The 26384-nt window shown below is 40.0% G+C and overlaps 1 protein-coding gene across 8 annotated transcripts in view; it reads right to left on the reverse strand.

The window, feature by feature from the left end:
- The window catches only part of FRMPD4 (FERM and PDZ domain containing 4), an 849154-nt gene that overhangs the window by 251826 nt on the left and 570944 nt on the right, over positions 1-26384 (reverse strand). The gene's annotated exons all lie outside the window — the stretch shown is intronic.

Here is a 26384-nt window from a genome sequence, read left to right on the forward strand (position 1 = left end):
ACAAAGGGACCAAATGATACTTGCACATAATTCCTTATAGAACGGGGACACCAAATGTAAGGAACTTGAATCTTTTATAATGGACAGTAAAGACTTTCTGATCTTGCCTGGGAGGGAACTATTATCTTTAATCGTGATAATCAATAAGACACAAATCTATCTCTACTCCATTTGGAGTCACTGCCCTGTTGTCCAAGTTTCTTCTCTATATAAACAATCTTGTAAGTGTATTTTATAGAAAGGATACTCAGTGTCTCTGGTTGAAAGGTGATGAAGGAAGGTGAGAGATCAAAAGAGAATTGTCTCTCAACACTAAGATTATACTTCCTTATTTGTACATGGGGAAAAAATAGTTTCTTTCTTTCTTTCTTTCTTTCTTTTTTAAAGATTTTATTTATTTATTTGCCAGAGAGAGCGAGTGAGCACAGGCAGACTGAGTGGCAGCAGAGGCAGAGGGAGAAGCAGGCTCCCTGCCAAGCAAGGAGCCCGATGTGGGACTCGATCCCAGGACGCTGGGATCATGACCTGAGCCGAAGTCAGCTGCTTAACCAACTGAGCCACCCCGGCATCCTGAAAAAATAGTTTCTACTTCATTGAATTCCTCTTCACCTTTTATTTAGTAAAGCTCCTTTATGCGGACAAGTTCTGATTCTTGGCTCCTCCAAACCAGTAGTATAAGGGCATATAACTGAATGCATTTGAGAAAGTAGAAAGTGCCTTAGGTTTTAGAAACAGAATCCCCACTTGTTAAGCAGATACAGTTAAGATCCTACCACTGACAAGTCTTTGTGATGTTCTAGATTAAACCCAGGGTGTGAGGCTTCATCCAACAACTCTTATTGGACAGAGAATCTGAATCTTTCCGAGGCTTCCTTCTGTCTCAAATAGGAAAATCTTCACTTTGTCCATAGCATCATTAGGAATCATGAGCATATAAATCTATAAATTTATTATTGCCCAAAATTTATTAAAGGGCTAGCATATATTAATGACCAAGGAGATAGAACAATTTCATATAGAATCCCAAACGGCATAAAGGATGACAGAGAAAGAAAGACCACTTCATTGATATTCTGTTCTTGGATTTCTCATTTTGCCATATTTGGGTGCTGGGTCTGTTTAAAATGACTTATGTAACTTTCTTCAAAGAGTGGGGATAATTTTAGTAATAAGTTCATCTCAAAATCTTTTATGGATAGGTTTCCTGATATTATCAGTTGTTAAATAATATAGCTGCCTATAACCCAGAGATTTTAATTCTTTTTAAAGCTGGAAAATCACTAGATAATAAATCTCAAAAGGCAAGAGGAAGCATTGATTTATCTATTTCTATCCCTTATTTTCAAGATTAGGTAAAAGATTGATGGAGGTAATCTCACATCATTTTTTATCAATAAATTTTCATCCCTGATTTTGAACAGAACTCACAGAACAAACTCCGATTCTAATTTCTAATTATAGGTAACCAATGGCTGTTGAGAGCATAATGTAGACTAGTTCCACAGTGAATTGCAGGAAAAGAATAAAGTGTATAAACATGTAGGCAAAGATCACTTGAGTCTGAGAGACTTTATACCAAAACTCCCCAAAATCAAGTGGAAGGAGAGCATCATGAATGGAAAAGAGGCAAAGGCTGGTTCGTCGTGACACACAAATGGATGCAGACCACATGCGAAAACACAAGGGAGTAATATCGTTAATGAACTGACTACACAGAAAGTCCAGAAAGGGAAGAAACCTAGAAGCCAAAACCATCATTCAAAAATTAGTATGAAAGAAAGGCATTTTCGGACACAGTAAACCTCAAAAAGTTTTAAACCGATAATCCCAACCATAAGGGCAGAATAGAAGAACTGAGGCCAAGATGCTTTAAGTTCATAAAAGGCAGGCAGACAAGGGCGATACATACATGAAGAGAAAAGGATAAGAGAAAATAAATTCTTCAGATTAAATAAATACTATTTGAAATATAAGTGTGAAAATGTGTATCTGTGTGTATTTGTGAGTGAGATAATAATTTGCAAAGAAAATTCTAGACTCAAAGTAGTATTATTTAGGGAGCTGAGAGTAGGTGCTGGATTGGGAAAACAAACACAATCTAAAGTGTCTTGTTTGAGAGAATAAATACTAAGTATGCTTAGATTTTAATAAAAACAATCAAAGTGTGTTTGCTCATTATTAGAAAAATAAGCACAGATAATAAAAATGTAATTCATAGCTTCCAAACATTTCAAAAGGAACAAAAAAATACAATAAGAAATCAGAAAATTAAAAAAACATAAAGATACCAATTCAACCAAAGAAGGCAAAATATCTCAGTACACTAAAAAATATGGATCAGTTCAGCTTATCTACTGAAGTCAGGTATTCAGATTTTAAGAAAATCATCTATGTATTAGGACAAATAACTCCCCCTTAATATCAAATATCTGATGTCCTACTGCCCATAACCAGTCATCACAATGCAACAGATAAAAAAGACTTCAATCTCCAAATATTTTAAGACAAAAATATATGTCTTGGGGGCACCTGGGTGGCTCAGCAGGTTAAAGCCTCTGCCTTCGGCACAGGTCATGATCCCAGGGTCTTGCGATAGAGCCCCGCGTCGGGCTCTCTGCTCAGCAGGGAGCCTGCTTCCTCCTCTATCTCTCTGCCTGCCTCTCTGCCTACTTGTGATCTCTGTCTGTCAAATAAATAAATAAAATCTTTATATATATATATATATATATATATATATATATATATATATATGTCTAAATAATTCAAAGTTAAAGATGAATGAGAAAAATATTATATAAAATATAGAAGGGAATTTAGGTGAAAATCAGTCTAGATTGAAATTAGCCAGGTAAACTAAAACAGTATATAAATATTGATATGTCTTTTAAAAAAGAGAAAAAGTAAAAATAAATGAAGTGATCAACTGTTAAAGCTAGAAAACGCCAAATGGAGCCAAAACAAGAAAATGGAAGGTGACAAAAGATACAATGGAAAATAAAAAACAACTGATTCCCCACAGATCAATGAATCTAATATTGGTTCTATGAAAATGTAATGAAACACACAAATATCTCCAAAGAGAGAGGGAAAAAACCCCACCAGAGTATACAAAAATAATAATATTAAAAATAAAGGGCATAACTACAGATGTTGAAGTGATTTCAGGAATCATTACAAAACACAATTACACAAATTTAAGCCAAAAAATATAAAATCAAGGACATAAATTTCTACAAAGAAAGATTTAATGGAGGAGCGAACATAAAAGCAACTAAATCAGGAATACAAATTCAGACAAAAACTCCAACTAAGCCTGGTGATTTTACAGGACAGAGACTCAACTTCTACTAAATTCATTCCTCTCTTAGAATAACTTTGCTTTTCAGCAGTCAAAAGATGTCAAACTTATCACCTTGTATCAAGAGGCTAGCATACCTTTGAAACATAACCAAAGAAAAGTAACAGAAAAAAATATTTAAAAAATTTATTTATGAATTCTGATGTAAAAATAATCATAATCAAAGTGATAAGAGAATATGGTATAATTTAATACCAATTCATAATGAAAATTTGTAATGAACAATTTAAGAAGGAATTCTCCTATGTCAACAAAAGGGTGTACACTAAAAAGGAACAGAAAAAAACCAACTCTGTAGTTATATTTAAGATGAATTACAGTGAATATCCAGATAGAGCAGAAAATCTCTCTGCCAGCATATAGCCCACATTTAGGCAACATTGTATAAGACATTCTACCAAGCAAAGTGATTTTTTAAATGAGTAAGAGGTTTGAGAATTATAAAGTACGGGACAAAATTTTCATTACCTAAGGATAACACATTAGTCAAGATAATCAATGCATAATTACGATTTATATGAGAATTGGGCAGGAGCCTAGGGACAAGATTAACCTACAACCATCAATAAGACCTCAAATGCCTCAAATACAGCATTCTAACCAGTTAGAATATGTAATAGAAAACCAAATCCTGTTTCCAGGAGCTACTAATACTATAAAATATCTTCTCATGGATCTAATGAAATCATTCCAGAAGAACCAACTATGAATAAAAGTTTAACAGGTTAACAGAAATTAAGAGACCAGAGTAGCAGGGAAGAGTAGGATAAAAGCTCCGCCGAGGGTCAATTCTGCTCTTACTTTAATTGAATTTCATTCAACATCTGGAAAAGACTTACGATGGCACTTAACTAAAAGTTCCTGAAATTATGAGGCACCTGGGTGGCTCAGTGGGTTAAGCCTCTGCCTTTGGCTCATGTCATGATCTCAGGGTCCCGTGTCAGGCACTCTGCTTGGCAGGGAGCCTGCTTTCCCCTCTCTCTCTGCCTACCTGTCTGCCTGCTTGTGCTCTATCTCTCTGTCAAATAAATAAATAAAATCTTAAATGAATAAATAAACAAATAATAAAATTTCCTAAAATTCACACGGAGGAGGGACTATGCAAGCACAGCAAAGGCAAAGACGGTTTATAAATGCAAACTTTGTATATTAAGTTCTACATTTGTACCCCGGTTAAACCATGAATACTTGGACCTGTCGTTTTCTCAAACACCCCTTCCAACCCTGCACTGAGTAGCTGCCGTGTGCCAGTCGTACACCAAGGATGGCCAAGAGTGATAAGATCAATCAAGTCCGGACCAAGACTCCCAAGGGAATGTGGTTTCAAAAGCAAAGTCTCAGCCAGTCAAGCTATGGCATTTCCAGTCTGACAGAAGAGGATTCAGGAAAGGGTCTATGACATGATTCAGACCCAGGAGCCTGTAGGGAAACATCCCTGGGTGCTCCTGCTGCTTCTTTTTTTTTTTTTTTTAAGATTTTATTTATATATGAGAGAGAGGGAGATAGATAGATAGAGAGAGAGAGAGACAGCAAGAGGGAACACAAGCACAGGAGTGGGAGAGGGAGAAGCAGGCTTCCCACAGAGCAGGGAGCCCAATGCAGGGCTCGATCCCAGGACCCCAGGATCATGACCTGAGCTGAAGGCAGACGCTTAACGACTGAGCCACCCAGGCGTCCCATCCCTGGGTGCTTCTTGAAGGAATAAAATACCCTAAGAGTTAAAGACGCCATGCATTCCCTTACTTTGATGTTCTGTAGCACGGGGAAGCAAAAGGTATGCAGCCAGCATCTTGAAATTGGCACAAGGAGGGAGCTAGGACTGAGAGGAAAGGAGTAAAGAAACACAGGGAAATAGAGTCACAGGCACCAGGTCAAGCCAACCCGGAGGCCCTCGTAACAATTTCTGGTTTTGCAAATTTACAAACTTCTCCTCCTGAAGAGGGTGAGTGTTAAGTACTCGACACAGGGTCTCCCCGGACAGCAATACTCATGGGGCCTTCAAAATACAGCTCAGTTGGTGTAAATGAGCACACAAGCAAAGAAGGAAGAGCAACAAGGAAGAGACAGGGCAGAAGAGAAGGTGGTGTAGACAAAGGCCTGTGGAGAACAGATCTTTCATGAACTTGAGGGCTTCTCTGCCAGTCAGGCCCAACAAGCATTCTCGAACGTTCTTTTTCTCCTTCCACATAAAGCTTCTCTGCTCTTGAGCCCACTTTCCATTGTCTCACAAACAAGCTTCTAAATAAATGTATGCGATCCTACTGGGAAGGTCCCCAACCACCTCCCCTACACATTCATCTTCCTCTTGAAAACCCAGCTGAGACAGTCACTCCCAGCGAGTAGCTGCCTGCCTTCCATTCAGTCTGAAATCACCAGGCTGGCAATTACAGTTCTATTTCCATGCGATCTCTTGCGCTCCTGCAAAGATCCGTTAAGATTCAAGTTTTCAAATACTTGCCTTCTTTCCAAATACATTTTAACCTACTTGAGAACAAGAGTAAGTCCAACTTTAATGTTCCCTTATACTTTGAACATACAAAGCTTCTAGAAAATATTGTTGATAGAATTGGGTTTCTGGAGTCCCACTGTTTGGAACATCTTCGTTCTCACTAGATTCTCCTTGCCACTCCATTTCTTCGAGCCAGATTTCATTTGTGGTTACCATCACCTTGCCTCTAACTTGTAGAACTTGCTCACTCCCCTTTGATCACTTAACTCGGATGACATAACTATGAATTCTGGCTAACCTCTCCAGACTATCTCCCCAGCAGCAAGAGGCCAATTCAATCTCCACAATTTCAGACCCTGGGAAATCATTTGTACCTTGGGGCACTGTTGTGTCCAGAGAGGAGAGGAGACGGCAATCCCTGGGCTTAATCCTATTTATCTCCTTTCCAAGGCAGCAGAAACAGATTGCTTTTTACTCTGCTCTGTTCTGTGCTGCCCAGGACTTCATTTACAAAAACAAACTGAAAGATAATGAACTCCTTCCTTGCTCCTGAAAGCTTAGCTAGGTGCTTGACATTTTTTTTTTTTTAACAATGACGATTATCAGAAGTCAAAAGTTCACCAATAAAACTTGCAAGAAGTCAGGATGCCTAATTATATTAATGACGCACACACTTATCTTGAAATCTCCCTTTTTGAGACATTGTTTTCACAACCCTCTGTGGCTGATTGTCAAATCACACCGCAGAAAAATGCAGTTAACTTTCTATATATGAAACTGTTAATTACCATTAGTTATTAGTTAACTTAAACCAGAGCTGATAAAGGTTGACTTAAATCATACTTAAGCATACCAGCGCAAGTAACCACCAGGCAACTGGGGGTGTCATTAAATGAATTAAAAGACTATTTTAAATTTTCATTCACAAAATGTATCACATGTGTAAATGTGCTTTATTGACTAAGTAGGGATTTGACTATATTGTTATCAAAGGGTCACAAACTTTCTATTGTGGAATGCAAAAAAACTGGAGCATGAAGCCTCATGCTAAAAGGGGGGAAAAGCTCTGTTTTTAGATGACCAATTTTTCTCGCGCAGTGCTTCTCACCTGTAGGCTACTTTGCCCACTTAATCCTGTCCAGGGACATCTGTCAATACCTGGAAGCAATTTTCATTGTTGGGAGAAAAATGGGTTGTTAACCAGCATCTGTTAAGTAAAGACTGGAAATGTTGTTCAACAGGCTACAATTCGTAGGGCAGCCAAATCAATTGCTATCCCCTCCCCGTGTTAATAGTGTCAGCTTTGAGAACTCCTACCTGGAAGGCAAGAATAAAGAAAAATCACTCTAAATGTAAAGAAAATAAGTGGAAATATATGTTCACAGTGAGGAGCTTAGTATACATGCAAGAGAATATATTTGAAGAAAAAAAAGGACTGATATACTTGTCAGTATGAAAATTGAATGGCTTTCATATCAAAGGGGCACCTGGGTGGCACAGTTCGTTTACAGCCTGACTCTAGGTTTCTGCTTGGATTATGATCTCATGGGTCTAGGGATTTAGACCCACGTGGGGCTCTGTCATCAGCACAGTTCTCCTTGAGACTCCCTCAGCTCGGGGCGCCTAGGTGGCTCAGTGGGTTAAAGCCTCTGCCTTCGGCTCAAGTCATGGTCTCAGTGTCCTGGGATCGAGTCCCACATTGGGCTCTCTGCTCAGCAGGGAGCCTGCTTTCTCCTCTCTCTCTCTGCCTGCCTCTCTGCCTACTTGAGATCTCTGTCTGTCAAATAAATAAATAAAATCCTTAAAAAAAAAAAAAAGACTCCCTCAGCTCCTGCCTACCTGTGCACCTGTGCATGCTCTCTCTCTAAAATAAAGAAATAAATCTAAATAAAGAAAGAAAGAAGATACAAAAATCTGTGACAAACTGGGATAAGCTAATGGTACCAAATATTGGCAATACAGAATAGAGTCCATAATATAAAAAGAATGCTTACAAATCAATATTAAAAAAGGCTACCACCCCCCAACTAAAAACAATCATTGTGAAATGAACTTTGATTCACAAGACAACAAAATATGAATATATGATAAATACATGAAAACAAGTCAGTCTCAGTGGGGACCAAATTGAATTTATCAAGCTAGAAAACCCTACAAAGATAATACTACATACTTCTGACTATGGAAATGTAAGTGAGATAGATAATAGATCAAGAACATATAATTTAGCATAGCACAGTTTGCTAATCGGGCTCAGGAATTTTTAATATGGACAAAGCATTAAACTCTGAAGTATCATTTCAAAAAAATTACTAAGAGAGAATAAGGAAATATAGGTTAATAATTTCTAATGATTGGCAGTTATAATTGATAACAGAAAACAAAAAATGTATCTCCAAAAGTCAGGTAAGGAAATGATGCTACTTCTTAAAATAACATAAGATGTGAGATGGGGGAAAAAAGGGAAAACTCCTATAAGACACTATTCGGGAAAGGCTAGTTGAATTAGTATCCTTAAAATAATCAAGTTAAATGTCAACGGATACTCAGTGTGTGAATGAACAACAAAAAGGTTAAGCATATTATCTCAAGATTCATAGATAACAGATATCGGAATGAAAGACATACCTCTAACTAGTTTGGGAACAAGAGAATTTTCAATGAGGAATTTGTTCCTGTGAAGATTCAGGTATAAAACTATAGCAGATGGAAGAACTGAAGTTCTCCGTGACTAAGGCTTGGAATGCCAAAGAGGATTAGTATGGGGGGTTGGGGGGGAAAGAGATCCAAGAAGTTATTAGTGAGTATCAATTTGTTTCAGAGGAAGGATGCAGTGCTGTAGGGTAAACATTGAGAAAAATTATACTAACATTAATCTCAAAAAACTCCTTTATTTTGGGACACTCGGGTGGCTCAGATGATTAAGTGTCTGCCTTCAGCTCAGGTCCTGGGACAGAGCATCGGGCTCCCTGCTCAAGGGGAGTCTGTTTCTCCCTCTCCCACCCATCTCCTTGTGTTCCATCTCTTGCTGGCTCTCTCTCCCTCTCTCTCTCTCTATCAAATAAATAAATAAAATCTTTAAAACAAAAACACAAAAAACCCCCACTTCCTTTATTTTATAAAATGCAACATTCAACAAACATCCGTTGGATTTCCCTACATTCCCGGAGCCATAGAGACTTCCCAGTGGGCATAACAGGCAAACTGCCAGCGCGGCTCCACAAGTTTATATTTTGGTTTCTGGAGGTGAAGAGTTAAAACAATTAATAATATAAGGCATGTAGTTGGTATGCTTCTAAGATGGCCACCAATAACCTTTACCTCCAACGTGATTATAGTCCATGTCCTTGGGAAATCCACAATCCAAATGTGTGGACAAGACTAGAGACTTTCTTATGATAGAATTCAATGAAAGCGTTAGGATTTTACTTTTGAGATGAGCTTTTAAGAAAATTACAACCTCGGGGTGTCTGGGTGGCTCAATGGGTTGAAGCCTCTGCCTTCGGCTCGGGTCATGATCTCAGGGTCCTGGGATCGAGCCTCACATCAGGTTCTCGGCTCGGCAGGGAGTCTGCGTGCCCCCCCCCCCCCGCCTCTCTGCCTACTTGTGCTCTCTCTCTGTGTGTCAAATAAATAAATAAAATCTTAAAAAAAAAAAAAAAGAAAAGAAAATTACAGACTCCATCACACTGACAGTCTCTCAGTGTTGCAACCTGGCTCACATTGATGATGTCCCCCGCCACGTTGTGGGCTGTGCTACAGGGAATCTGAGGGAGCAACTTAAGGTAGCCTCTGGCACACAGGCTGAGGAACTAAAAACCATCATTTGAATAAGGTGAAGGAACTGAATTCTACCAAGAGTACAGGAGATGATCAAGGAAGAAAAATTGTTCCAATTAAACGCTGGGATGCCTATGGCCATGGCTGAAACCCAGACGGCAGCCTTGTGAGGGACCCTTAGCGAGAGAGCAAAGTCAGGCAATGCCCAAATCCTAGGTCCAGCAGAAATTGTGTAAGAATAAATATTGGTTGTTCTCAAGTACAAGAGTTTAGGATGAGTCCTTATATAACAATTGATCACTAAGGCAGAATACTTGGGGGGGTTCACTACAAGAGATAAAGATAAAGAGTTTAAGAGATGCTGAAGAGGAACTGGTCTCCGGTTTGTTCAGAAGTGATCAGTGACGGACTCTGAGGAAACACTTTAGTGCAGAGCTGAAAACAGTGTAGCTTTAGGTCATGGTCAAATCTCACGGAAGTGCTTTCTAGAAAAAGGGAACAGGTTCACAAGTCTGAGTTAGACATAGGCTTCAATGTCCAGTTCTGACAAAGACCAATCTAAATTAAATTTAGAACCCTGAGTTAAGGAGTACAGAGAGGGGGCTGCCAGCGCTGCCCTCCCTGTTCTCCCCACAAGGGGACCTTGTGCCTGTTAGGTCTTTCTTATCTTGAGGTAAACATTCTTTTTTTTTTTTTTTTTAAGATTTTATTTATTTATTTGGCAGAGAGAGAGAGAGAGAGATAGAAGGAGGATATGCACAAGCAGGGGAAGGGGCAGAGTGAGAGGGAGAGGCAGGCTCCCCACTGAGCTCGGAGACAGACTTGGGACTCGATCCCTGGACCCTGGGATCCCGACCTGAGCCAGAGGCAGATGCTTAAATGACTGAGCCAACCAAGCGTCCCATAAACAGACACTCTTTTGCAAAATTTGAATGCTCAGTAAGAAGAAAATGTCACACCAGATAAGGGACCAAAGATATTATTTTTCTGTGCTTCAAATGATGTACTATGAATAAGAATAAATGAAAATGCTTCCTATACCAAGAAAGAAATTTAGCACAAGAGGCAAATGTAACATTAAGCCAAAAGTATTGATCATGCGGTTTGTTAGGGATAATCTTTGGTACAACAATCAGGGATTGCCACTCTTCGGTGTGCTAAAACTTAATAACCACTTCAAAAGGACCAAAGGGCCCCCTACTCCAGATTCTGAACAGACCTTGGAGATAACACAAATCTCCATGGAATGGAAGTAAATGGAAAATTCCAAACATTCCTATTTACCTACTAGGTTCCCTGTATGCTGTTTTAAATATCAAAGCAAGGGGCTCAGGGGTGGCTCAGTGGGTTAAGCCTCTGCCTTCAGCTCAGGTCAGGATCCCAGGGAACCCAAGTCTGTCTCAGGGCTCAGTGGGAAGCCTGCTTCCCCCTCTCTCTCTGCCTGCCTACTTGTGATCTCACTCTCTCTTTGTGAAATAAATAAATAAAATCTTTAAAAAAACATATCAAAGCAAACTCATGTTACCAGTTTTATTAGGTATGTGTAAATATTGGGACTCTCCCCTAGTATACATTAAGTAGTCAATAAGTGCTTGATGGATCATAATCTAAATCTCACATGAACAGATTCGCATTTATGGTGTTATTTAAGAACTTGTTGAGAGTAACAAGATTACCTTTTTCCTCATTATGGAAGCTCAGTCATCAGAAATCCCACTTCTGTCCTTTTACACTGATGTCATGAACCATTATATATTCAGATGGGATGCATTGTATTTTGCTTGTAAATTAGGGCTTTTTTTCACCCCAGAACTCCTTCGGAACAGAGAACATATCTTATTTCTATATGCATACCAAAAGCCCCAAACTTGCTTGACTCATAATAGTTTTCAATAAATGTTTGCATAAATGAATGAATAAATGGATTGAAGATATGTTCCTAAAAGCCAAAATTGAAAGCTATGTCTTTCTTAAATATAATATTTAAGATGCAATTTGATTTGTAAGTCAAGGATAAGAATGAATTTCTATGTGCAATTTGAATATAAATATTCTTCTGAACCCTGAATGTTATGGAAATATTGTTCTGGAAAACTAACAGCAGCAGTTAAATGCTTCAGAGAATGTTTTTCATCTAAAGCAGACCGCAATAATGCCATTTTTCCCCCTGAAAGACAGAGCTATGTCTATCTGAGAGATGTGAGAAAATAATGTTTAAAAATGCTTAACAATTTAAAGATCAAAAAGAAAGGATGAGGGCACCTGGGTGGCTCAGTCGGTCAAGCATCTGCCTTTGGCTCAGGTGATGATTTTGAGGTCCTGGGATCAAGCCCCATATGTGGGGGGGGGGGGTTGTGTTCAGCCGCAGCCTGTTTCTCCCTTTCCCTCTGCTCTGCCGTCCACTTGTGCTCTCTGTCTCTCAGATAAATAAATAAAATCTTTTTTTTTTTAAAGGAAAGGATGAGTAAAAAACAATTAGAGATGAAACAAAACTAAGAAAAAACAAACGTGGAACTCGGACGGTTAATTCACTCATCAGATGGACGATCGAACAACAACTTCTCCCCATTCTCATAATCTCATTTCCCCATTTAGAACATTTAGAACATCCATCTCCAACTCCTGCTGAAGCAGACGTTGGGATCAGAACAGACCAATCCAGGCAATAAGATCGTGGTGGTCTTCGTCTTTTAGTTATCATCCTAAATCATGCTAAAGTTATCATCCTAAAGTAACAGCCTTCATCCATGCATTGAAAATATATGAAATGAGCACCTCCTATAAGCAAGGAACTGTGTAGTCACCAAAGATTCGCAGATAAATCAATGAGATGATGTGTCTCCCTCCAGCAGTTCTGGAGACCGATGTGTAAACCAGCCATGGGATTGAAGAGAAGACAAAACTAACCTCAAAGAGTTAACACCATTCAAGACAAGAAACAAAGATGTAGATCTTCTTATGAAAGTCACATTTAGTACCTGTTTTCCTTGAGCTCTGACAGTGAATGGCAACTGTGGAGAATGGTAAATGGTTTCATAAGGAAAGACCACAGAATTCATTAGGATAGAATTGAGGGAAATGAGATTACGAGAACAAACTTTAGTTTTGTTACAAATCACTCTGGTCTGGTAATGGAGCCCTATGAGGCAGATGCTAGACAACTCTTACCAACCGGAAGCCAGGATGCACAAAATGGCATCCGAATCATATTTTCCAGATGGAAGAGGAAAGACATTACACACAGTACCTTGGACAAAACAGGGAAAATCTCACGGCAGGAACTAAATCTCAAATTACAGAAATCAAACTGGAGGAAAGCATAATGAACTTGGCAGAGAGGAAAAAATTGAAGCTAGATACTTTGGTGAAGAGTTAAGAGTACAAATAATAGAAGCAAGTGCTCTCCTTCCTCAGAGACACAGATTACAGTGGAAAGAAGGGTGAGGCAGCTGTCCACGAAAAGATCCCTTGATTGATGATCAATAGAAATAGCTTCATTCACCTGGGTTTGGGACCCCACTGAAGAAGCCAGCTGTCCTCAACCAATGGTCAAGCCAGGAGGTTTGGCCATAGTAAAAACAGAATCCCAAGCAGAGCTGAATTTGCACTTAAACTCTCTAAGAAGTAGGAGAAGGTATTAGAGCCAAACGCCCTTTCATAGAAAAATAACGGAGGATAGGCTCCATCAGAGGGAGTAAGCCTAGGCGGAAATAACACGGGCTTCAAAAGAAAGAGATTCAAGCAGCAGTGAAAGAAACAATGAAAATTTATAGGAAGATACAATGGAAACGTAAGACCCCACCTAAAAAGAAAGCTTCAGAGTCCGCCATAGGAAAGGCTGCCCAACATTTGTGGAGGTGAGAGGGGGAAAAATAAACACAGACCAATTATCTATCCTCCTGGACCCTAAGGAAAACTGTGTTGAGAGGTAGTTTTAGGAATTCTTATGGGCATGCGAAGACTTTTCCAGATAATTAAAAAAGAAACAAACCAAAGCAATTGTAAAAATCAAATCAGTTCTTCAAGCAAAGGAAATGTACCAGGGATACGTAGCTTAGGACAGAACAGGATTTAAATGAACATCATAATGAATCTCTCCCTGTGGATTTAACAAGAAGTAAAGATGGGTGGTTAAAATCTGTCAGAATGAAAAGCAAGAGGATAACAACTGAACCTGGATGAATAATACAGAGAGCAATTCATGCATTCTGATAAAAAAATATATACTTCTAATTCACAGAGTAAATAAGCCTTGGTAGATGACTTTGCTTCAGGGGAGGAGGGCAGAGCAGGGGATAGGAGGGAACGGACTTTGGAGTCATCTCATAAGCAATTTAGAATAACAGGCCTTCTAAGATTATTGCCAAGTAAAACTGTGATTCAAAGTAGAATAAACAGCATCTTTTATGAAACAGAGAGTGACACAAACCACACTTTTTTGGCATGGGCAACCAACACGGGCGACTGGAGACAGCACCTGGGTGGGGGGTGGCTTGAGCCAGGGGCGCGGGCAAAGCCAACGGTCTTGTCCCAGGACACCGCCGCCATCTTTCTTTGCTTTCTCCAGTTTATTCCGCACTCCGCGGCCAAATGAGACGGACCCAGGGCTTGCTTCCTTTCACTCTTGCACCAAGACGTTATTGTCCTAGTGTCTCTACACCCTGTTCTCTCCCTGTCAATCAGATACTCATCTGGGACACGTACCCGGAGGTCAATGAACTGACCTAACCCAGAAACAGTAAGTACGTGCTGGCCTGCGTCTTGGTTTCAGCCCGCAACATCCTGACTGCTTGATGGTGGGCTTGTTCTGACGGGAAGGATTGAGCAAGGTGGCTACAACTGGAGGAAAAACAGGGCTCACTACAGATATAACCTGTTGTATGAAGGACAGCAAACATTCTTAAATGGGCAATGATACAGCCCCAGCAAAGGTGTTTCAAAAGCAATTCATTATCTTTACATCAAAACAAAATTCAGTACTAAGGTGTACACACCGAAGTCAGTTTCTCTATATACACATGATCGTGATAGCTCATGTTTTTATTGTGCTTATAACGTGTTGGACATTGTCTTAAAGAGTTGACATACATTCGTTGAGCTAATCATCACCATCCCATATACAATGTACTGGCTGTTATTATGTTCATTTTCAGCGAGCTGAGGCACAGAGAGGTTCTACAACGTACCTGAAGTCCCATAGCAGGTGAGAGCCAGGAGGATAACCCACTTGAAAAACACTGAACTCCACAGCTAGGAGCCCAAGCAATAGACACAAGACTGAGAGTATTTGGTTTTTAAGGGCCAAGAGGTTCTGAAATCACCCCTTTTATTTTCCTCACCTTCTGAGATTTTTGTTTCTTAGTCTTGTTTCTTCGTTTGTGGCGACGGGGACACAGATTATTGTTCACCGGCGCCTTCACTAAGGACAACTAAAGTAGAGACACGGGAGTGGCCTACAGAAGTCTGTGAGCAGGTTAGCAACTCAGATGAAAAGCGATAAAAAGAGCAATTGCAAACAAAACTTGTCCATATTGGCTTAAATTAGGTCATTGATTTCGGGCCTCAGCCTTTGCTTTATATAATCTGGCTACAGTTTCCGTGGCTAGCAGCGGCCGGCTGCCAGCAGGAGTCTCCAGAGTGAGGGGCCGGTCAAGCCTGTTCGCCCCGGGGCAGGGGAAGACTCTGGGAGCACTGGCACGAAGGGTGCCCACGTTGTCCACGGGCACCGAGGATGAACGAGATCCAGAAGGACTTAGCTTGTCTCCACGCTGAATGCGTCCGCGAGCCCCATTAGCAAGACTTGGCCAGAAATAGGGAGTGTATCGTGGAACCAGGGGGAACCTGGTCTTTCTCAAGGGGTAGTTAAACCGACATTTATTTCTGAATAAATATGCTCAAATGACAGAGTGGCACAACACTCCTGATTTGAAAAAGAAATGAGTGAAATGTTTAATGGTTTCGTATATATAGACATATTCTGGTGTTGAGAACATAAAAAAAAAAAAATCCTGGTCACAAACCATAGCAAACCGTGAAAAAGGATCCAATTTCGCTGACAAACAATATACACACAGTTCTTGATTATCTAATGTGAACTGTTGGGGTAACATCCTCACACAGCCAAACAAGTAAGCAACACTATATCAAATAACAATAAACCAGGGTTTCTCAACCTTGTCACATGTGACACTGAGGTTCAAATTATTCTCTGTTGCGGGAAACTGTGCCACACATTGTGGACTATTTCACAACATCCCTGACCTTGACCCCCAGGAAGTCAGCAACCCTCACCTACCCTCAGTCCTACCCAGAGTCCCCTTGAGAGCCAAACTATCATGTCCAAGGCCTGTGATTCACCACTGTCGGGGACATAAGAATTTATCAGGTATTATCTTATCAAGAAACTATTAAATTCAGATTTTAATTTGTATTACTTTTTAGACCACAAATTATTCTCTATCTAAAATATGATGCTCACAGATTCCTTAAGCAGAGAACAGGGAGCATGGTTTAGACAGCACAGAACTCTAAGAAAACCTAAGAGAAGTGCCTTTTTACATGTAATTTTTATCTGCTTTCTATTCCATATCAGTAATGAGATGGAATAAAAACACAACTTGGGATTACTGGCCGTTTCTAAAAACTCTGAAAGTTGTTCTGCCAAAGTACACAGAAGAACATTGTGAAAGGCAAAGCTAAAACACTAAACAGAAGAACGCTGGCATTTCTTTGAGGAATGTGGTCTAACCAAATAGAAGCACTGGGGGGAGGGGGGAAATGAGCTAAGCGTAAACCTAAGCTCAGTATATATGCGTCTTCAGCCAAGAAGACAAGGTTCTAGCTGACTCGTCCTTGTTTTGTCTTTGTAAGTGATGGCGCAAGTGATTACTTAGCTAATAAGGAAGGATTTCTTTTGTTTTGAATAAAGAATTATTTATTTTTAGAGAGAGGCAGCGAGAGAGTGAGAACAGGGGGAGAGGCAAAGCGAGAGGGAGAAAATCCTGAAGCGGACTCTGGGCTGAGTCTGCGGAGTCCAGCTCGGGACTCAATACCAGGACCCTGGGATCATGCCCTGAGCTGAAATCAAGAGTCGGTTGCTTAAGCAACTGAGCCAGCCAGGCGCCCTGGGAAGGACTTATTTAGAGCTGTTTAGGAATCTTTTTCAAAGAGGGACTTCACATATTCAACCTATAAAAATCTTCCTTTGTTATATTAGTCACCTTGCACTGATATAATAAAATACCCTACACTGTGAGGCTTTAGCAACAGACATTTATTTCTCAGAGTGCCGGGGCCTGCGAAGCCCAGGTTCAAGGTCTCAGTAGATTCAATACCTGGTGAGAACCATTTTCTAAGCCTTCAGAAAGCCAACGAGGCAGTGAGAGAGAGAAATCTGGTGTCTCCTGCTCTTCTTATAAAGACACTAATCCTATCCTATGTACTCAATTCCTGATCTCATCCCTATGTACTCACCTCCCCAGCATCCTCCACCAAGTCCCATCATGTTAGAGGTTAGGGCTTCAACCTCTGAATTTTGAAGAGCCAAGAACATTCAGTTTCCAACATGTGGGAAAAATTAGAACTGAGTTATGGAGAGATTTGTTCTAAGAGGAAGGCCTGTCTTTGAGAACACCAAAGCATTATATAAATAACACTGCCTTGATCCAAGACTGAGTAAATATGAAATTATAATCTTTACTTATAATTCAGGTAGCATTTGCAAATCACATGACCAGAAATGATTCAAATAAGTCAAAATTTGTTAGGAGTGTTCATATTTTCATGATGTGACAATGTAACTTTTCCCAGACAGAAAGACAGAGACATCAGGGGGATACACACTCACTTCTTGTGTATGCTGAGACTAAGCTGGAAACTGAACTGAACTTCAAACTTGGACTTCAACCTTACTTCTCACAATGTGATTGGTGGACTGACATTATCAGCATCACCAAGGAGCTCATAAGAACCAAAAAAATCTAAAAAAAAATAAAAAATAAAAAACCCCCAAACCAAAAAAATCTCAATACCTGACCGAGATATATTTAATCAGAATCTGCATTTTGACAACATAACAAGGTAATAATCACACTCACTGAAATCTGAAAAGCCCTGCTCTAGAGAATTCAATTTTATCATTTAGGATCATATTGTACAAAACCTTTTGTGCTAACCAAGGCAAATATTTTTTTCAAAATGGTCTTTTTAGAACTTCATGGAATATATGAAAAAAATTCTTTAAAGACCTTGTGATTTTCCGGGAATAATATATTGTATTGAAAATACAAGAATAGAAAACAAAATAAATGTAACTAGTAAAACGATAACTAAGCTCATCATTTATTGTGGATGTTTTCAAAGACAGGTTATTCTGATTGAATTCAACAAGGGCCATGCTTCGAGCTCTAAAAAGAACCTACTCTCTGACCAATTACTGTACCCACATTGGATACTCCCCATCACTTCTTACGGGTCACAGATTTTGGTTCTTCCCCACAAACATAGAAAAAGCTATGTTAGCACTAACAAGAAAATAAAACAGTTATTAAAAACTTTTGGCCAAAGACTAGAATGCATTTTATTTTGAAGGCTTCCCTTTGTTTCTCTCACCTAATCTTCCTTCCTTCCTTCCCCTTCCCTTCTTTCTCTCTTTTTTGCTTAAGAGTTTAAGATAACAGGTGTCATTTGTTACCAACAGCTGACCAGACTTTGTGATCTCGGCCACTGAGTGCTTTTGAAACTTCTGAGACGGGGAAATCTGGGGAAGCTTGGCAAAAGTCCCCCCACACCAACCCCAGTGGTTAACACTGCTCTTCTTTTAAAATGATAAGCCAAGGCTCAACGCACAAGATTAAAGAACATCAATAAATAGCAGGCAATTAGTTCAATAAATGAAAAACGATCTCATGTAATTAAAAAGCAATTGTAAAAATCTTTTAAAAAATGAAATAAAATTAAACTCAGCCACTGAACTGTAGACAAAGACATTTCGGGTACATTGAAGGGGTTCATTTGGCTCAGCAGCCTTTTTATTCCCCGACTCAGAGAACAATAATACTGGAACAGGAAATATGTCAAAAAGGTGGAAGATTAGAAGCTTAAAGCCCATAATCCTTGTGGTGGCAGCCAAAAACATCATTAAGGAGGAACACTCATTTATGTTTCTGTTCTCCTCCAAACCTAATCTTGCTTTTTTTTCCGGAGCAGAAGGAACAACAATTGGGGGTCAACGTTTGAACAGTGTTAGAGGACTGCTTCTTGGACCCAATGACCTCACTCAGAATGAGATTGTAAGAGTAGGAATTTTGAAAAAGATATTTGTCTCTTTCAAAGCTGAAAAAATCATCCTTCTGCAGAAGAATGCTGGGAACACTAGGGTGTTGGCTCTAGAGTTTGCTTTGGGAAACCTCCTGGCATTCCACAGGGAGCATGGAAGACACTCAGCTGTCAGGGAAAGCTTTGCCCTCAACGTCTCAGCTCGCTGTATACAGTAACAATCTCCATAGGCCTATTGCCCTCCCAAGCCTTGCAAAAAGCAGCTCTAAACAATATGTCGCATCTTTCCTATTTCCGGTCCTCTCCTGCCTTTCTACAGGGCCAAGCAAGAAGAAAATAACAAATCCCAAGGACTAGTCACTCAAGTCTGGGCAGATGATCACCTTCATGAATATTAGACAAAACCAAAGAGCAAGAATACTCATTTTAGAGAGATATGGGCGTAACATTTTCCCACAACTATGAACGCGGATTTCCTCATTTGTTTCTCTATTATCTCTATATTACACTCCTTCTGGAAGCAAAACATTTCTTTCTAGCTTACTTTGGAATCCTGGTGAATTTCTTGGTATCTCTCATTATCTTGCTCATAAGGCCGTTATTTCCTGAGTTCCGCCTCTATGCCAGGCACTGAAATAGTCACTTAATGGACTTCACCTAATTTCTTTCTTTTTTTATTTTTTTTAGAGATTTTATTTATTTATTTGACAGAGAAAGACACAACGAGAGAGGGAACAGAAGCAGAGGGAGTAGGAGAGGGAGAAGTAGGCTTCCTGCTGAGCAGGGAGGCCGATGTGGGGCTCGATCCCAGAACCCTGGGATCATGACCTGAGCTGAAGGCAGATGCTTAATGACTGAGCCACCCAGGTGCCCCCTGCCTAATTTACTTCTTAATGTACTTCTGAGAAATGGGAAAAAAGATTCCCATTTTTCTGAAGAAGAAAGTTGGACTGGAGGTAGTGAAGGTAATTACAATAAAAACTCCACTGATCAGGTTTTGGTTTTCTTGAATATTTTATATATTTATTTGACAGAGAGCAAGAGAGCACAAACAGCAGGCGCAGCGTGGGGAGAGGGAGAAGCAGGCTCCCGCTGTGCGGGGATTGAGCCACCCAGGCACCCCCTTCTAGGCAGGTTTTAGACACCAAAGGTGATGGCGTGTAGTCTACTCTCAGCATCCGACAGGAAGTCTTTCTGGAAGACTGCCAATAAGTCTTTGTCCCACTGAAGAGATCTGAAGAGAAAGGGCTTCACTCATTAGATAAGGAGGCAGGTCCTCCGAGGGAAACGTACCACGCAAGAGAAAAGGAGCTGGTGGTCATAAGCAACAAACTCAAGGCCATAATCATTTATAAATTCCCAAACCAATCACCTAAAATTATAATACTGGAAGGAAATGCTTTATAAACAAACCTTAATTTCAAAGAATCAAAAATAGTGGACATAAATGTCTTAAGTGTTTATGACTTAAAGTAAAGGAAGGTCTGCTGAGTTGCCCACAATACTGGGAATAAAATGAGAAGGGCGAGAAAATGGAAAGCAAGAAGTTGAACAAAGCGGGAACCCGAATGCCCTGGTGACATGGTCTAGCTTTAAATCAACTTAGTGTCTTCCGGGATGGACTAGAGATTATAGAGTTCTATGATAAATACAGAAGAAAAAACCATTTTACCTCTTTTCCAAATATTTTACTTCCTCCGAAAACCCAAAGGTAGCATGGACGTAGTTTTTCCATCAGGCGTCCTAACCTACCAGATAAACATTTATGTAGGGCTTATCTCCTGTGATGAATTGTAGAGTTTCATTTTTTCACCTCCATGATAGAACAGTTTTAAAGAAAGGCACCATATTTATATTTAGGGGTTTTATAATTTAAAGACATTTGGGGAAAGAAGAAAAACAATGGGATTGGTTTTGTGACGTGCTCATCTCAATGTTTTTACCAGATCCTCAATGACTACAAGCACCTTCCTTATGTTCCAGTTGAAGTTCTGAACCTGGTCACCATGTTGCCACCTCAGATTTCCACCCCAGCACATCAGTGTTCTTTCTTAGATCTGTCCTGTGGGTGGTAGATGAAATTATACCCATGCTGGCTTGGGGAAACCATGAATCGTGTATTTGTAAATTCTGAAATCATTGCTATTCTGTGCTCAAGGCATTCTATGATTACTTGAAAATTGAAAATCATTGAAATCACTGCACCTTTCAAGGAAAAAATAATTTTAAAAATATATGAGCATCCTCACTCGAGAAGTAGGTACTGAGAATTTCTGGTGAGATTGCAAATGCTTCCAGGATCTGAAGACAAATAAGACAAGTGAGCTTGCTGGCCTCCTACAGGTCCCATCACACAAGCGATTACATCAGTGGATTGACAGATGCCATAGCAGAGCACTTAGGGCTCTATGGAGGCTCTGACAAAGGGCAGGATGTGGGCAAGGAAAGGCTCACTTGGGGAAGAAGGTCTACTCTAGAAAACAAAGGACAGAGATGGAGTTAGTGAGAACAGCATACACTTGACGGGGAAAAGATGCAGGTGGAGGGGCCGCGTGCTCACACGGGATGAAAGAAAAGGAGGCATGGCATGCAGGACCGGAACAGGGAGAACACAACCACATCAAAGCTCTTCCGGGCAGCATGGGAGGAGCTGAAGAAGATGAGAGAAGCAGCAGCTGATGTGACTGGAGACAGATGATTAAGACTGTTGAGGAAACACTGACTGGTGACATGTGGGCCGTGGGGGGTGGTGCGGGCAGGAGACCTGTGGCACTGTGGAGAATAACTGAAGAGCCAGCTAGATCTTTGCAGGCACTCAGAGCAGAGCCCGTGGGGATGAGGGCAGGGCATGAATACAAATTAGAGATGGAGGGTTGGTTTTGAGGACGGAGGACCGGGGTGACCTAGACCTTGGACATTGTGAGCGATGTTGAGGGCTCAGTAAAAAAGAAATTATCAAGAATTGTTTCTGAACTTCTGGATGGAGCAACTCCATAGAAGATGGATGAAGGAAAGACAAATGAAGGAGCCGTTGTGGTGGTGACATGGTAAGTTCCATTCATGACATATTAAAATGCAGGTGCCGGTGGAAGATCCAAGTATTGGTATTTCAGCAAGCTGTTCAATATTGGGGTCCAAAGAGTAGGGATAAAGGCATAAAGGTATCAAATCAAGGCTTTCATCAAACCAGAGATGGTAACTGCAAACAGTGAAGCAATGAGGATGTTCAGGGAGCATGGGAGGAAGCCAGATCCCCAAGGGTCACTTACCTTTACGAGAGGTAACAGAAAAGGAAGCACAAGAAGGAGATAGAGGAGATGGAATGGGAGGGACAGGAGGAACACCAAGAGCGGGCTTGGCTCCTCTCTTGACTACCGTGAGGCAATATAAAGGCATTTCCAGAAAATAGGGGTGGAAGCCACATGAGACTGGCTCGCAGAGTGGAACAGAGGGGAAGAAACTGCTCCCTAAGGGTAAGCCAAGAAGAGCACTTCTCAAACGATCTGGCCTCTTGACACCTGTATGCTGCCAAACATGACTGATGACCCATCCAAAACACTTGCTTTCATGTTGTTCACATCCGTTGATTAAAATGCACTGTTGGGGCGTCTGGGGGCTCAGTCAGTTAAGTGTCCTATTCCTGGATTCAGCTCAGTTCAGGAAGTCAGGGTTGGAAGATCAAGCCCCGAGATCAGAATGGAGTCACCTTCCCCTCTCTGTCCCCAGCGCCAACTTGCTCTCGCTTGCTCCCTCTCTAGAATAAATAAGCAATTCTTAAAAAAAAAGAAAGAAAAGAAAAGAAAAAGAAAAACCAAACTGCAGTGGAAGCTGAAAGTGGAAAATGATACAAATATTTATTCATTAATTTAAAACAATAATAACTCCATTAACAAGTACTATATTTTTAACAATGTAACTATATTTTCCTAAAAAAAGCATGTGGTCAGAAGAGTATCATTTCATGTTTCCAGATACGACTCAATATACACCTTAATGAATGAAAATGGGTCTCCCCCATTCCTCTCTACTCCTGGATGCAATTTGTAGCAATATTATAACAAACAGGGCATAAGACAGAAAGTGTGCCTTCCCTTCAAACAGAAGAAAAAACTAACTTCCCATTCATTGTAACGAGGGCAAGGAGGCAATTTTGGGTGTGGATTTAAGTAAAAGAACAGGTTTTGAGGCAGGAGAATGAGGGACTTTTCAAACAGTAGGTCGTACTTTCCCAAATATAGGATCATGATGCAGTGAAATGAGAGAACAAAAATTTGAAAAGTGTAGAGAATATCTAAGTAGAAATACTCAAGTGACCCTTTCTTCTCATGAAACCCACAGGATGAGATCTCCTCTGAAAAACGCACATGAAATACCACAAAAGGTATTTGCATTCATTGAGAAATTTATGAGCCATCTGGAAAACTCAAATTCATGACAAAAGGTTTTAAAAGAAACAATGCAAGCAATGCAACATCACTAGCCCTTCTGGAGAAAGGTAGAGAACGTGGTGGCTGTTTTCAGCTTTTTGTAGACTAGCAACATGGTATTATCGTGCAATAGAACAGGAGAGTAACATGATGATGTCTGACATAATACCATTGTTCTTCTGCGCATATCTCAACCACGTCACATAGAAACAAATGTTGTTTATAAATAGAAACACTGATGGAAGCTCAAATCCAATAGGCATCAGTTAGACTAGAAACATCCCAGAGTCAACCAACCTCTGCTCTTCTCTGCACCCGTGAAATTCCAAAAACCCTCTCCAGAACAATGATAAGAGAATCAGTCAATGACTAAGATGGCAGCCAGTGCAAAGGCACATGAAACCATCCCCTCAAACGTCACTGAAGTGCCTTTAACTTCTGGAACACATTGTTCCATTAGAGGCTCTTAACCTTTCCTAGGGCACAAGCTCCTTTCCTGGTCTGCTGGAGCCTCAGACACCACAAAACAGTGTTGTAAAGGCATAAAATAAAATAATTAGAACTGGAATTTAAAACTGATTTTATAATATAGAAAAATGCATGTGTCAGTTACCACCGTCCATAGAGAGATCTAGCACTATTTTTACAACCTAGTTGTGTCACAAAGATCCAGTGTGAGGAGGACTGCTAGCAACATAAACAGTAGTTTACAGCCTAATGGGAAGGCAAACCTATCAAGAGATAAATTGAATAGACTGAAGAAATATTAAGGTAGTATACGCACTCGAGGAATTCGATACAGAGGAGGGTCTCTTAGTTTCCAGGAGGAGATGCTATCTGAGCTGAAGATTTTATCCTTATCTATAAATTAAGCAAACAAATTTTCAATTAAGTAAGGGTAGTCTCTGGATGACTATGGGAAGAGATTATGCAAAAATGAGATGAAACCTCAGAAGCTTTTTAGCAGGGTTTCAAAAACAAAGGATTTTAAACAAAGATGGAAAAAATATATGATATTAGCAACTTCTTTTGTAAAGGGGCTCAAGCCTCTAGATCTACTTCCCATGGCCCTAGAGCAAGTATCAGGTGGAAAAAGCCAGATACCTTTTAATTATTTCCTTTGCCCATAAAGCAAAAAAACAAAAAACAAAAAACAAAAAACAAAACAAAAAAAAAAAGAAAAAAAAACCCAAAAACCAAAACCCCAACTCCCCAACTATTATTGAATGTCTCATCTCCAAAGAGGCGAAAAGGGTGAACAAAGGAGTCATATGACACCAATTAAAAGATCCTCTCACCACATGAATTTTTTTTTTATTTTTTATTTTTTATAAACATATATTTTTATCCCCAGGGGTACAGGTCTGTGAATTGCCAGGTTTACACACTTCACAGCACTCACCAAAGCACATACCCTCCCCAATGTCCATAATCCCACCTTCTTCTCCCAAACCCCCTCCCCCCAGCAACCCTCAGTTTGTTTTGTGAGATTAAGAGTCACTTATGGTTTGTCTCCCTCCCAATCCCATCTTGTTTCATTTATTTAAAAATCAGAAACTAGAATTTAGTCCCATGAAAATTTACCTTGAAAGAGTGCCAACCAAGGTTATAAGTGTAATAAGAACTTATATAAATCTAAAGGGGATTGATGATCAAGACTGTAATTTGAGAAATATGAATCCGAGTTTGAGAAAATCTCCAGGCCTTCAAAGAGTACATCATACAAGGTGTTGACAGCCATGTCAGTGGTGTCTTCCCACACCGGGCGTGGAAGGGGAACGTGATGGCCAGTGATGGACACCAGGCGAAAATGTGCGGAGAAGGAGACACACCGACACCACTTCAACAACTGATCTTGTCAGAGAGACAGACAGAAAACCAGAAAGACAGAGAGAAAGAGAGAGAAGGGAGGAAAGCAGGGGCCAGAGACCACAGAAAACACTTATGAACAATACATTTACAACGGCTTAGTAAATGCTAGCATTTCCTAATAGCACTTCAGCATTTAATACAGGATGGACAAGTTCTTTCCCTTTAACATTAGATACATTACCCAAAGGGCTGTAAGTTTCTTCCTATGTTTGTGAAGAATTCTAAAAAACCAGCAAATTTCCGGAAAGCTCAGTGTCCAAGGGCTGCGGCAAATATGCTAAGGGACTATGACCTTGAAATGACCACAGTCACAGGTAAACAGTGGGGTTACAAAACATGTTTCTCTCAATCGTGACCATTCGTAAACAGCAGGTTTTGCTACATGAGCAAAAAACCATGAAGAGTTCAAATACATCCACATTCAAAATTAGCTGCAGGAAAGAGGTAATTTCAAATATCGACCTGTATATATCTAACTATATATACTTCTAGATATATATAAACATATATAGCTATATAACATATGTTATATATATGAACGTATATATATTCATAATATGTAAATGGAAGCTGGGGACTAGTCAGGACATTTTAGTAATGGTAGGAGCCTGAGGAATCAATCATATCCCCACTCTAATTGTAGTGAAAACAAGAAGCAGGAAAGGAAATAGAAAAACCTAAAGTCGCATTTCACCTACTTCTGAATTCTGCTCTTGAAGAGCCCAGGAACTTTCATTTCACTGAATTCCTAAGGGGAAAGCTACAGTCACTGTTGTCTGGTAGCCCATTATTCCCCCAAGAGGAACGCACATATCTCCCTCCTTCAGACTTACTTCCAGCATTCATACTGTGTGCTGGGGTGGGTAGTGGTAGTAAGAAAAACAAACAAACAAACAAACAAACAACAACAACACAAAAACCCTTTTGTTAAAATATCACCTGAAAATACCATATGAAAATAGATTAAATAGAAAATTGAGTTGATAGGGGCAAAAGGGGAGTTAGTAGAGGAATGTTGATACAAAATCTTTTCAGCACGTTTCTCCAAATACATTAGTTCAGTATGACAGTTTTGATCACACCAAAGACAAAAGAGATGAGAATGTTCAGCTGGGGAGAAGAGAATGAATGAAGAAGGTGAGAGTTGCAAGTCTCAGAACCATCTCTATGAAAGTCATGCATATTGTCCAACAACATTATTTCTCTGGAGAAATGGGGGCCA

The sequence above is a fragment of the Mustela nivalis genome (genome assembly GCF_964662115.1).
Source record: "Mustela nivalis genome assembly, chromosome: X".
Classification (NCBI taxonomy): domain Eukaryota; kingdom Metazoa; phylum Chordata; class Mammalia; order Carnivora; family Mustelidae; genus Mustela; species Mustela nivalis.